Consider the following 11414-nt stretch of genomic DNA (forward strand, 5'->3'; position numbering starts at 1 on the left):
GAGGAAGATGAGAGAATAGAAAGTCTTAGTAGACATAAACAAGTTTTGTGTGACCTCAAATGAAAGAGAGATACTAAATCATAGAAAAGAGGTGAAGCTGGGAACTATGTAGCATATAATTCCAAGCGGGGGTTGTTTATTTAAGAAGGATCCTTTTAAAATCTGCTGGTAGTATAGCTTGGAGTTTCATCCTTAACCTCTTTGGGGGGATATATTTTGTTTAAAATTTTACTTGTTACCTTTTTAAATAATGCTTGTGCTTATCTGAGACTGCAAATTTCATTGTACAATATGGTGATGCCAAGTACTGACACGTTAAAATTTCTTAAGATTATCTTTCCCAGGGCTTTCAAAAAACAGGCATGTTGGTCAATGTGATTGAATGAAAGATCCAGATATAAACCTACACACTGATGGTCATCTTATTTTTTATAAAGAAGCCAGAAATATACAATGGAAAAAAGAAAGCATCTTCAACAAACGGTGCTGGTCTAACTGGATGTCTGCATGTAGAAGAATGCAAATAAATCCACATCTAATACCCTTCACAAAACTCAAGTCCAAGTGGATCAAAGACCTCAACATAAAACCAGATGCACTGAAGCTGATAGAAAAGAAAGTGAGGAATACCCTTGAAAGCATTGGCACAGGAGACAAGTACCTGAAAAGAACACCAATAGCACAGGCACTAAGACTGACAATAAATGGGATCCCTTGAAACTGAAAAGCTTCTGTGAAACAAAGGACACCATCAAAAGGACAAAATCTCAGCCTATAGAATGGGAAAAGCTTTTCACCAACTCCATATCTGACAGAGGGCCTATATCCAAAATATATAAAGAACACAAGAAACTAGATATGAAAAAAACCCAAATAATCCAATTAAAAATGGAGTACAGAACTAAACAGAGAATTCTCAACAGAGGAATCTCAAATGGCTGAAAACACTTGAAGTAATGTTCAGCATACTTAGTCATTAGGGAAATGCAAATCAAAAGATTTTGAGATTCCATATTACACCTGTCAGTATGGCTAAGATCAAAATCAGATGTGACAGCTCCTGCTGGTGAGAATATGGAGCAGGAGGAACACCCCTTCATTGCTGGTGGGTGTGAAAACTTATACAGCCACTTTGGGAATCAATATGGTATTCCCTCAGAAAATTGGGAATCAATATATCTCAAGACCCAGCTATACCACTCCTGGGCATGTACCCAAAGGATGCTCCGTCCTACCACAAGGACACTCAATTATGTTTATAGGAGCTTTATTCATAACATCCAGAAACTAGAAGCAACCTATATGTCCCTCAACAGAAGAATGTATAAAGGAAATGTGGTACATTTACACAATGTAGTATTACTCAGCTATTAAAAACAATGACATCATAAAATTTGCAGTCAAATGAATAGAGCCAGAAAAAAATCATCCCAAGTGAGGTATCCCAGACCCAGAAAGACATGGTATGTACTAACTTATATGTGGATATTAGCTCTAAAGAAAAAGCCAATAATGCTACAATTCACAGACCCAGAGATGTTAAGTAGCAAGGAGGGCTTTAGGAGGGACACATGGATCTCCCTGGGACAGAAAAATATAATGGATTTTGTGGGTGACTGGGGGCAGGTGGGAGTGGGAACAGGATGTATCAGGTGTGGGGAGGGATGGAAGAATGGAGGGAGAGAGTACTGAGAGAAATAACTGGAATCAAGGAAGGGAATTTCAGGGGTAATGTGGAAACCCAGTGCAATGGAAACTAACTGAAATCTGCAAACATAACCCCATTGAAGACTCCTGGTAATGGGGGATATGGAGCCTGAACTGTGAAGGGATCGGGACATTAACCCAGTCACAAAACCTTTGACCTACTACTTTTCCTGTCTGCAAGGTATGCAAGAGTAATGGTGGCACAGTACTTGTGGTAATGGCCAACCAATGACTGGTCCATATTAAGGCCCATACCAGGAGAGGCAGCCCATACCTGACATTGCCTGAATGATCAAGAACCAGAGCCTGAATAGCCCAGAGACCTAGGATAGAACCAAACAAAACTAGCAAAAAAAATCACTCTAGTGATTACTAGTGATATTCTGCTATACAGGTTGACTGGAGCCTAGCATAAGGGACATCAGAGAGGCTTCATACAGAACTGATAGAAGCAGATGCAGATACCCACAGCCAAACATTAGGCAGAGCTCAGGGAATCCTGTGGAAGATGGGGAGGGAGGGTTATAAGAGCCAGAGGGATCAAAACACCACAAAAACATGGCCCATAGTGTGGTGATATTTTATTTGTGCTTTGATAAATAAAGCTTGCCTGGATATCAGGTGGAAAAGGCCAGTCATTTTAAGTAAACAAAGTCAGGCAGCACATGCGCTTAACCCAATCACTTAGCAGGCAGGGTCTCTGTGTGTTCAAGGCCATACTAGGGAACACAGCCAAGCATGGTGACACACATCTTTAATCCCAGTACCAACCATAGACACCTGGAGGTCTGTACAGACAGTGACAAAGAAGTGAGGTAGCTGGGCTAAGAGCCAATGAGAGGGCAGGAAAGCAAGGCGTATAAAGGCATGGGTAGACAAGAAGCAGCTTGCATTTGGAAGCTACAGAGTTGGTGAGGCAAGGTTGGCTGGTGCCTTTTTCCTATTTCCCTGATCTCTAAGGCTTTCACCCCTATATTTGGCTTCATGTTTTTTTTATTTAATAAGACCATTTATAACTTCATCTACACCACAGAATTTACTAACCAGGGCTCATGGGGCTCATAGAGACTGAAACTGAAGTGACAATCAGGGAGCCTATATGGATCTGAGCTAAAACCTCTGTATATATGTTATGGTTGTGTAGCTCGGTGTTCCTGTGGGACTCCTAACAGTAGGAGTGGGGGTTGTCTTGGATTGTTTACCTGCTCTTGGGCCTCTTTTCCTCTTACTGGGTTGCCTTGTCCAGTTTTAATATGAGGGTATGTGCCTAGTCATATTGCATCGTTGTATGTCACATTTGGTTGATATTCTTGGAGGGCTTGCTCTTTTTTGAAGGCAAACAGAGGACAGTGTATCTGGGAGAGGGAGGAAGTGGAGGAGTTTGGAGTGGAGTCAGGGGAAGCTGAGGACAGGATGTAATGCATGGGAGAAGAATAAATGAAAAAAATATGAAAAACTGCTTTGCAGTATTCTCATAATTTATAAAATAATTTCATATACCCAAAGCTAATTTAGAATAGACTTTGTACACAGTTACTTGTCAAATCAAGTTTGATTACTTCCTAATCAAACTTGGCTTTTTCAGATCAGAACTATCTTTCAGAGCCTCTTAATTTTGTTTTAAAATAAGTTATGGAAGAACAGGTCAAGCACATACAAGCCACTGGTCAACCTGCTATTTCTCAGCTAATGGGAAATGTGTCCTATGTTTCCATTTATTATAAATTATTATGATAAGAAAAGGGCAAATACCAACAATCATTAGTCAATCTGATAAAAAAAAAAACACCAAACCTCACTGGACCAGAATGACTAAATGTTTCAGACTATGTCTTTCTTGAAATCCATTAACCTCACTTTAAAATAAAACAAAATTTATTTTTATGTGAGTACACATTGTTTTTATTATACTTTGTTATATCACACACCATATTAAATGAACTCTGCACACAAGGAGAACGGAGATGACCCAGACACTGAGTCATGTTCCTGTCTTTTAATGATATAACATCTCTCTGTGTAAAAGAAAAAAAAGAAAGAAAGAAGAAAGGAAGGAAAGAAAGAAAGAAACTGTTGATAGCATTTTAGTAATTGTTAGGAACCAGGTGCTCCCCAAGCCTGCTTCAGTGACTCAGAGCCGGGAGCCACATCATCACTAGCCACCAAATGCAGCATGCATACTCTTTCTTTATAAAGTCCTCACCCTCACAGTCTCTGTCTCTCTTCTTCTCTCTGTCTCTGTCTTTTGGTCTCTCTGTCTCTCTTGTCCCCACTCACAGGCAGCTTTTTGATCCTCCACAATACAACCCTTGCGTGAGATCTGTTGCATGGTGTAATTTCTCCAGCATTCCTTGACCCCAATCCAACAAGGTACTCTTCCACTGCTAAACCCTAATGCTAATGCTAGGTGGAAGATAGCTGTTAATTAATAGATAATGTTAGAAGACATTTTTAATATTAATAGATAATGTTAAAGCAAGATAGTTGGGTGAAATAGTGGGTAATTAGTTAGGGTCTCATCCATGAAAGAGAAAAATAACTGATTTGAAAGGTGATTGAAAAGAATTGCCAGACCTTACATACTTGACATCTAACTTACCACTGTCTTTCATATGTCACTTATATGTCCTCAGCTCACATACATTAAACCAATTGGTCTTTTGTTACTCTAAGATAAAGCTACTTGATGATAACATATGTTCCCCACAGGTGCCCATTAGTTCCTCTCCATAATAAAATGATGGTATTGTTTTTTTCACTTCAAATTCTAGGCCAGAATGCTTAGTACACTCCCATTAATTTAATGTTTTTAACTTAAGTGTTCTGAACCTTATTATTATTTATACTTTCCTGTGTTAACCTGGACATTTTGATTTTCATTTTGGTTTCCCTACGGAATGCCCACTGTTTTCAAACTCATGATCCTCCCTCTTCAGCCTTCCAAGTACTGAAATAACAGGCATATGTCAGCATTCTCTGCTAACTTAACATCTTAAGAGAAAATAGATCTGAATAATGTAGAACGGTCATTCAATATTTGCTGAAAGTCTATACTATGGCTCAGAGAAGAACACATTGACAACAGTGTTATAAGCTTCCCAAATTAGGAAGGAGTGTAATGACAACAGCAATCACAATGATATGTATGACAAAGGAAACACTTCCACATGTTAATTCATTTTTTGTATGATACTAAAACCATGTGTTGAAAATAAGGACATCAGCTAACTAGGTATTTGTTTTTTCTGCATGATTACAAATAATGAAGTCAACATTTCTCCACTTACTTCCCTTGGAGAAGTGACTGCATTGCACTATCAGAATTTGAAAAGAATCTAAATTCTGATATAAAAATATTAGAGATTAGATGGACTCCTCATTGATGAGAGAAAAACACATTCCAAAGCCAAGCAGGAACCAAGAATTTTATAAATAGCATATAGATTCATGCAAGTGAAGGAATTTTTATATTTGCATTTTACACAGATTAGACCTATTTGAAAATTGCAATGGTAACCTCTGGAAATTGTACATTATGATAAAAGTATGAAAATATTCACACTTGTCTGACAAGAAGAAGTGGACTTACATTGAGATCTCATAGGATACCAGAACAGATTTTTTTTTGTAAATGAGGATATGCTGAGGAGCTGGGAAGGAAAATATAGCTTCTGGTTATATGGGAGAATGTCACATCAATATTAGTTTCCCAGCCATGAAACAATTCAGCAATGTATACTTTGTACATGCTCACACCACAAATTCATGCTTTTGGCATCTTTCATACCTCCACTCCTTTCAGAAGTGTGACTCCCAAGGTGGGGGATAGAATTTCCCTGAAAATTTTCATTCAAACTCATTTATAAATTGTGTTAGAAATGCTTGTATATGAAACAAAAGTAATGGCAATATTTTTATGACTTGTGGTAAGCACTGTTGTTTCCTTTGATGGCCACTCAGAGAGGTTCCAACTCCCTTTACCTAGATAAATTGCATCCATCCAAATATACACACATGTGAACAAGAACTCTGAAAAGACATTGTGCCTTCAAAGGCTGATTGACTGAATAGAACTTCAGTGCTGTGGATAGGTTGGAATATATCAGGTCCAGAGACTAACTACAATTTATCCTGGGCCATCTTTCGTCTCCTAAATAGCCATTCTTTGCTCACCTTCACCTCAAGCAAACATCCTGTGACTAATAGAAAAAAGAAGTCCAATGTCCTACGACTAACAGATAAAAAACTTTTTGGGCTGTATTAACATAACAAAACCCCATTCTCTAACAGTCAAAGGGTTAAGGATGCTACCAGTAGCTGAAGTCTACAGCTGAGATTTCTCAGCTTGGCTATAAGCCTCTCTTCATGTTAAGTGAAACAAGCCAGGTTTATAAAGATAATAATCCCATTTTTCTCTCCCATACAAAATTTTGATGTTCAGTTTTTTTAAGAGACATGAAAGTAGACAGAGGAGTCATTGTAGGGAGGGAAGTATAAGACAGAGAAATGTGGCCATGAACATGATCAAAGTACTACTACTGTAAATGTTTAAAACTATCATAATGTCAACCATTTGCTTTAGTTCAGTTGATAAAAATTTTATTTAAAACTTTGTTCCAAGTATTTTGATTATTTTGTTCTATTCTAACATTTTAAAAATTAATGTCAAGTATTAACCATAATCATTGTAATTGAAGCAAGTAGAGACAATAGGCAATAAGCAAATTTCCATTTAGTGAGATATCAGCTGAAAACTCACTCTCCTTGCCCTTATTACCACTGTACATTTTTCTAGTTCTTCATAATGAAAACATAATAACATATGACTGATAATGAAGCATTAATATTTGTTTACAGTATGAATTTTTCAAAACATTGTTTAATTATGAATTTTAAAATATGGAAGCCAGACACAGTGGCTCACACCTATAATCCCAGATTTAGGGGACTGAGACAGGAGGGATTCCATATGGTAAATAAAGGACAGCCTAGGATGCAGAATGAGACCCTATCTCACGAAAATAAAAACATAAATAAAATGCCCTGTTAGAAAGCTTATTTGTGAAAAGTGCTGGATTTTTTAAGGAAAATATGCTGAGAATTTATTTGTAGCACAAACTGTTAGAACGTCTTATTAATAAAATCAAACCCGGGGCCAGGTATTGAGTTAAAGCTGGAAGATCAGAGAAGCAGAACAAGCCACAGCCTCACCTCACCAATTCCTCAGCTGATTCTGTCTCCTCAGACTCTGTCTCAGAAGCCTCTGAGTCCCCATCCAGAATGAATCTCAGCTGAACTGCTACTCAAAAGCCTAAAAGCTTAACCAGCTCTAGTTCCTGGTACTCACGCCTTATATACCTTTCAGCTTTCTGCCATTACTTCCTGGGATTAAAGGCGTGAGTCACCATGCCTGGCTGTTTCCAATGTGGCTTCGAACTCACAGAGATCCCGACAGATCTCTGCCTCTGAAATGCTAGGATTAAAGGTATGTGCTACCACTGCCTAACCTCTATGTTTAATATTATGGCTGTTCTGTTCTCTGACCCCCAGATAAGTTTATTGGGGTGCACAATATATCAACCACATTTATTCTTTTGAAATATATGTAAAATGGCAAGGCTACATTGGCTTTCAATATACAATAATATTTAGTAACAGGTTGTCATAGACCTAACAATCGTACACTTAAACTCTAAATACAAGAGAAAAGTTCAATTCTTTGTAGAAGACAATGTCTGTATAACACTGAAAGCCACCATCTTCACACAATTATGGTTCAACTTAATTTTTTTTGCTGTATGATGTTTTTAAAAAGTGACAGTATTTGGCAGAAACTGAATCTGAAATTTTGATCTTAATTTGAGCTAGCCATATGATATTCCTGCAATATGCTGGGCTGCAGCAGCTAGTTATAGCTCCTAGTTAGCTAAGTAATCACTAGTGGAAACAACTGATCAATTCTAGTGTACTGTGTTCCATAAATGACATGAAATATTCAATACTTCCTCATAAAGTCGTTATTGTGTTAGATTACTGCCCCAACTAGCACATAATGCAAGTGTTATGCATGCATTTAACTCAGGCTAGGCTAAGCTATGTGTATGTTAGGCACATTAAATGTATTTTTGTTTCACTGTATTTTCAACTTATAGTGGATTCACTGAGGTGTCAACCCATCCTAACTAGACAAGCCACTGTTTGAGACTGTTTCACTAGCAGTGAACCTGGACGATTGCAATACCATCAAATATTATCAGCCTGACTCCTCATAAATAATTATTAATTTTGATTTAAAAGGGTAGAAAAATTAAGGTTGACTTGCAAAATTTTTCTTGGATTTTTTTTGGCCTTGAGTTTTTACCTGCAACCTCTTTATATAGCAAAGAACACACATCAGGCAGAAGCAGACTCCTTAGTCTTTTAGCCACAGATACCTGACAGAAATCTCCCAAAGAACACTGAATAAAACAAGAAAATAGTTATAAAGATAATGCTATAACTAAATGCCTACTCTTATTCCCGATTCAGGAAGATTTGCATTATTTAGTGGGGATTCCAGACCAAGAAAAGAAGAAACAAAACAATCACTTTGCGTATAATATTATGTGCTGCTCCCAATGTAAAGTGAATTACCAAGTCGTTTAATGAGGATGATCTAGTTTTATTTGTTAGGGAATAAGGGCCTCATTACTTTTACTCATGGGAGATGGTACCTTCTGGTGTTGGCAGCTGCCAGATTATTTCAGCACCTGCCAATAGTTGTTAGTGAGTTGGAGAAATATTGACACCTTTATGAACATCTGTGATTGATACTTCCTGTCCTAAGGCATGTAGTCTGAACTTCCTAATGCCTTGGTAACCCAGTATAAAATTCAGTTAGTCACTTGATTGTTGTCATTTTGAGTTTGTGAATTCTGCTATTGCTCTATACTTAGAGATTCCAAGACTCCATGTTCAACACCTAGGAATATTTTTTAATAAGCTATTGTAGAATAATCTTAGAATCATGACAAAGAGAGTATGGCGTTCCCATATGCCTCACACTTGCGATTTCCTATTTTTCACATCTTACAATACATTGGTCATCATTAATGAACTGATACTGAGTGTTTTTGTTAACTGAAATCCACCATAAATCAGGTTTCCTTAGTTCTCATCTAGTAACCTTTTTTTGGTCAAGAATCTCCTTCAGAACATTCCATTTCATTTAGTTCTCAAGTACCCTTTGTCTTCTCTTGGCTGTGACAATGTCTGAGATATTTCTTAATTTTGATAACAGAGTTTGGAGATGTACTTGTCACATAGTTTGTAGCATCTTGATCCATTAGAATTTATCTGATTTGTTTCTTACATTTATTTATTTGTTCATTTGTTTGTTTACGTATTTATTATTGCCTTTCTGGCTATGGCTTATTACCTTTAACACAATAATCAACTATTACATCCATTTTCCTGTTAATATCATGTCATTCTTTTTTGTAAATTTTAGAACAAAGTATATTTATTCATCAGGAATGATACATTTTAGAACTGTCACATTGAGTGACAAACAGTAAGCTTCTTAGTATTTATAGATTTCTGGCATGTTACTCTTTGAGATTCATTTACAATAAACCAATGTATTCAAAATTTTTAAAATTGTGATTATTTTAATACTTCTTTTTTTATTCACTGTACATACCAACCACAGATCCTCCTCTCATCCCCCCTCTCACTCCCCCCCCACCTTTCCCCCACCCCCACACCTCATCCTCTCCTCCAACAGAGTAAGTTCTTCCATGGGGGTCAGATAAGCCTGGCACATTCAGTTGAGGCAGGACCAAGTGATAGGAATTCCAGCCATGCCCCCATGGTCATGCATGTCCAGAGGGACACTTAGTCATCTCTGCCTAGTCATTTCCAGGTCATACGTCCTACTATATAACCCATGCCCCATGGCTACGTGGTCACGTAATCACACGGACGTGACCACATGATCTGTGCACATGAGTGGAATAGCCACGTGGACCTGTGTGCGCAGGTGTGTCCTGGCCTTTATAAGACGGGCCCCATGTCCCGTCCCCCCCCCCCTCTTTCTTGCATGTATATTTCCACAGGCCTGAACACATCTATCCCTTTCTCTTTGTCTTGATAAAACTCTTGTTAGTGGATTTTGCTGTGTTTCGTGACTTTTCTTTGGGGGCAAGAGCACTGCTAAACAAATATCACCAAGACCCTCCTGTTGTGGGATGTTCTGTATGTCAAATGTGTTGCTGATTGGTCAATAAATAAAACACTGATTGGCCATTGGCTAAACAAAAAGTATAGGCGAGACAAGGAAAAAAATAAAGCTAAAAAGTAAAAGGCTGAGTCAGGGAGACACTGCCAGCCGCCATCAGGACAAAAAAAAATATAAAGTACTGATAAGCCACAAGCCACGTGGCAAGGTATAGATTAATAAAAATAGATTAATTTAAACTGTAAAAACAGTTAACAAAAAGCCTGCCACGGCCATACAGTTTGTAATCAATATAAGTCTCTGTGTTTACTTGGTCGGGTTTGAGCGGCTTGGGACTGGTGGGTGAGAGAGATTTGTCCTGACTGTGGGCCAGGCAAAAAAACTCTAGCTACACCCTCCCTCCTGCATCAAGGCTGTACAAGGTGTCCCACCATAGTTGATGGGATCCAGAAAGCCACAGAAGCATGGTTAAGATATTGGAGAGGTTTCTCAGTGGTTAAGAGCATTTGCTGCTCTTCCACAGAACTGACATTTGATTCACAGCACCCATGTCATTTTGCTTACAACCACTTATAACTTTATCTCCAGGGCATCTGGAGCCCTCTTCTGGCCTTCTGTGGGCACACACACACACATTCACAATGCCTCCTTGTCTACACATATGCATAAATAAAAATGAAAAAATAAAAATAATTAAAAACATGATTAAACATAATACATGTTTTGTTAGGAAGTACCATGATCATGATTGCCATATTGCACATGTTAGAAATGTGTCTGTCTTATTTAGGATTTTTACTGCTGTTTTGAAACACCATGAGCAAAGCAACTTGGGGAGGAAAGGGTTTATTTTGCTTACACATCATAGTCCATTGAGGGAAACTGTGGCAGAAATTCAAACAGGGAAGGAACCTAGAGATAATAGCTGATGCAGAGACCATGGAGGAGTGCTGCTTACTGGTTTGCTCCTCATGGCTTGCTCAGTCTGCTTTCTTATAGAACCCAGGACCACCAGCCCAGGGATGGCCTCATCCACAATGGGCTGGGCTCTCTCACATCAATCACTAATTAAGAAAATGCCCTACAGGCTTGCCTGAAAGCAAATTTTACACAGGCATTTTCTAAATTGAGTCTCCCTCCTCTCTAATGATCTTAGCTTGTATCAAGTTGACATAAAACTAGCCAGCATAAACATTCAGGAGGGCAGACCCTGTACCTCACCTGGGCAGCACAATAGAGCCCATCCTGTTGCCTGAGGTGTGGGTGACTCAGACCATAAGTTGTGAGCATGAGAGAGCTGTCCCCATTACTCATCTGTCATGTGGTGACATTAGCAGGGGAGAGATGCGCTTCCCCACATCCGTCAACACCTGGGGCAAGTGAGAGAGCTGGCCCTGAGGTCATAAGCACAGGAGAACTGGGCCTGTGACCTCATCAGCTACAACATTCTGGACAGTAGCCCCTACACCGCACCTGAACAACACAGTAG

Source organism: Peromyscus californicus, unplaced genomic scaffold, assembly GCF_007827085.1.
Source record: "Peromyscus californicus insignis strain IS unplaced genomic scaffold, ASM782708v3 Scaffold_10__1_contigs__length_136768540, whole genome shotgun sequence".
NCBI lineage: Eukaryota > Metazoa > Chordata > Mammalia > Rodentia > Cricetidae > Peromyscus > Peromyscus californicus.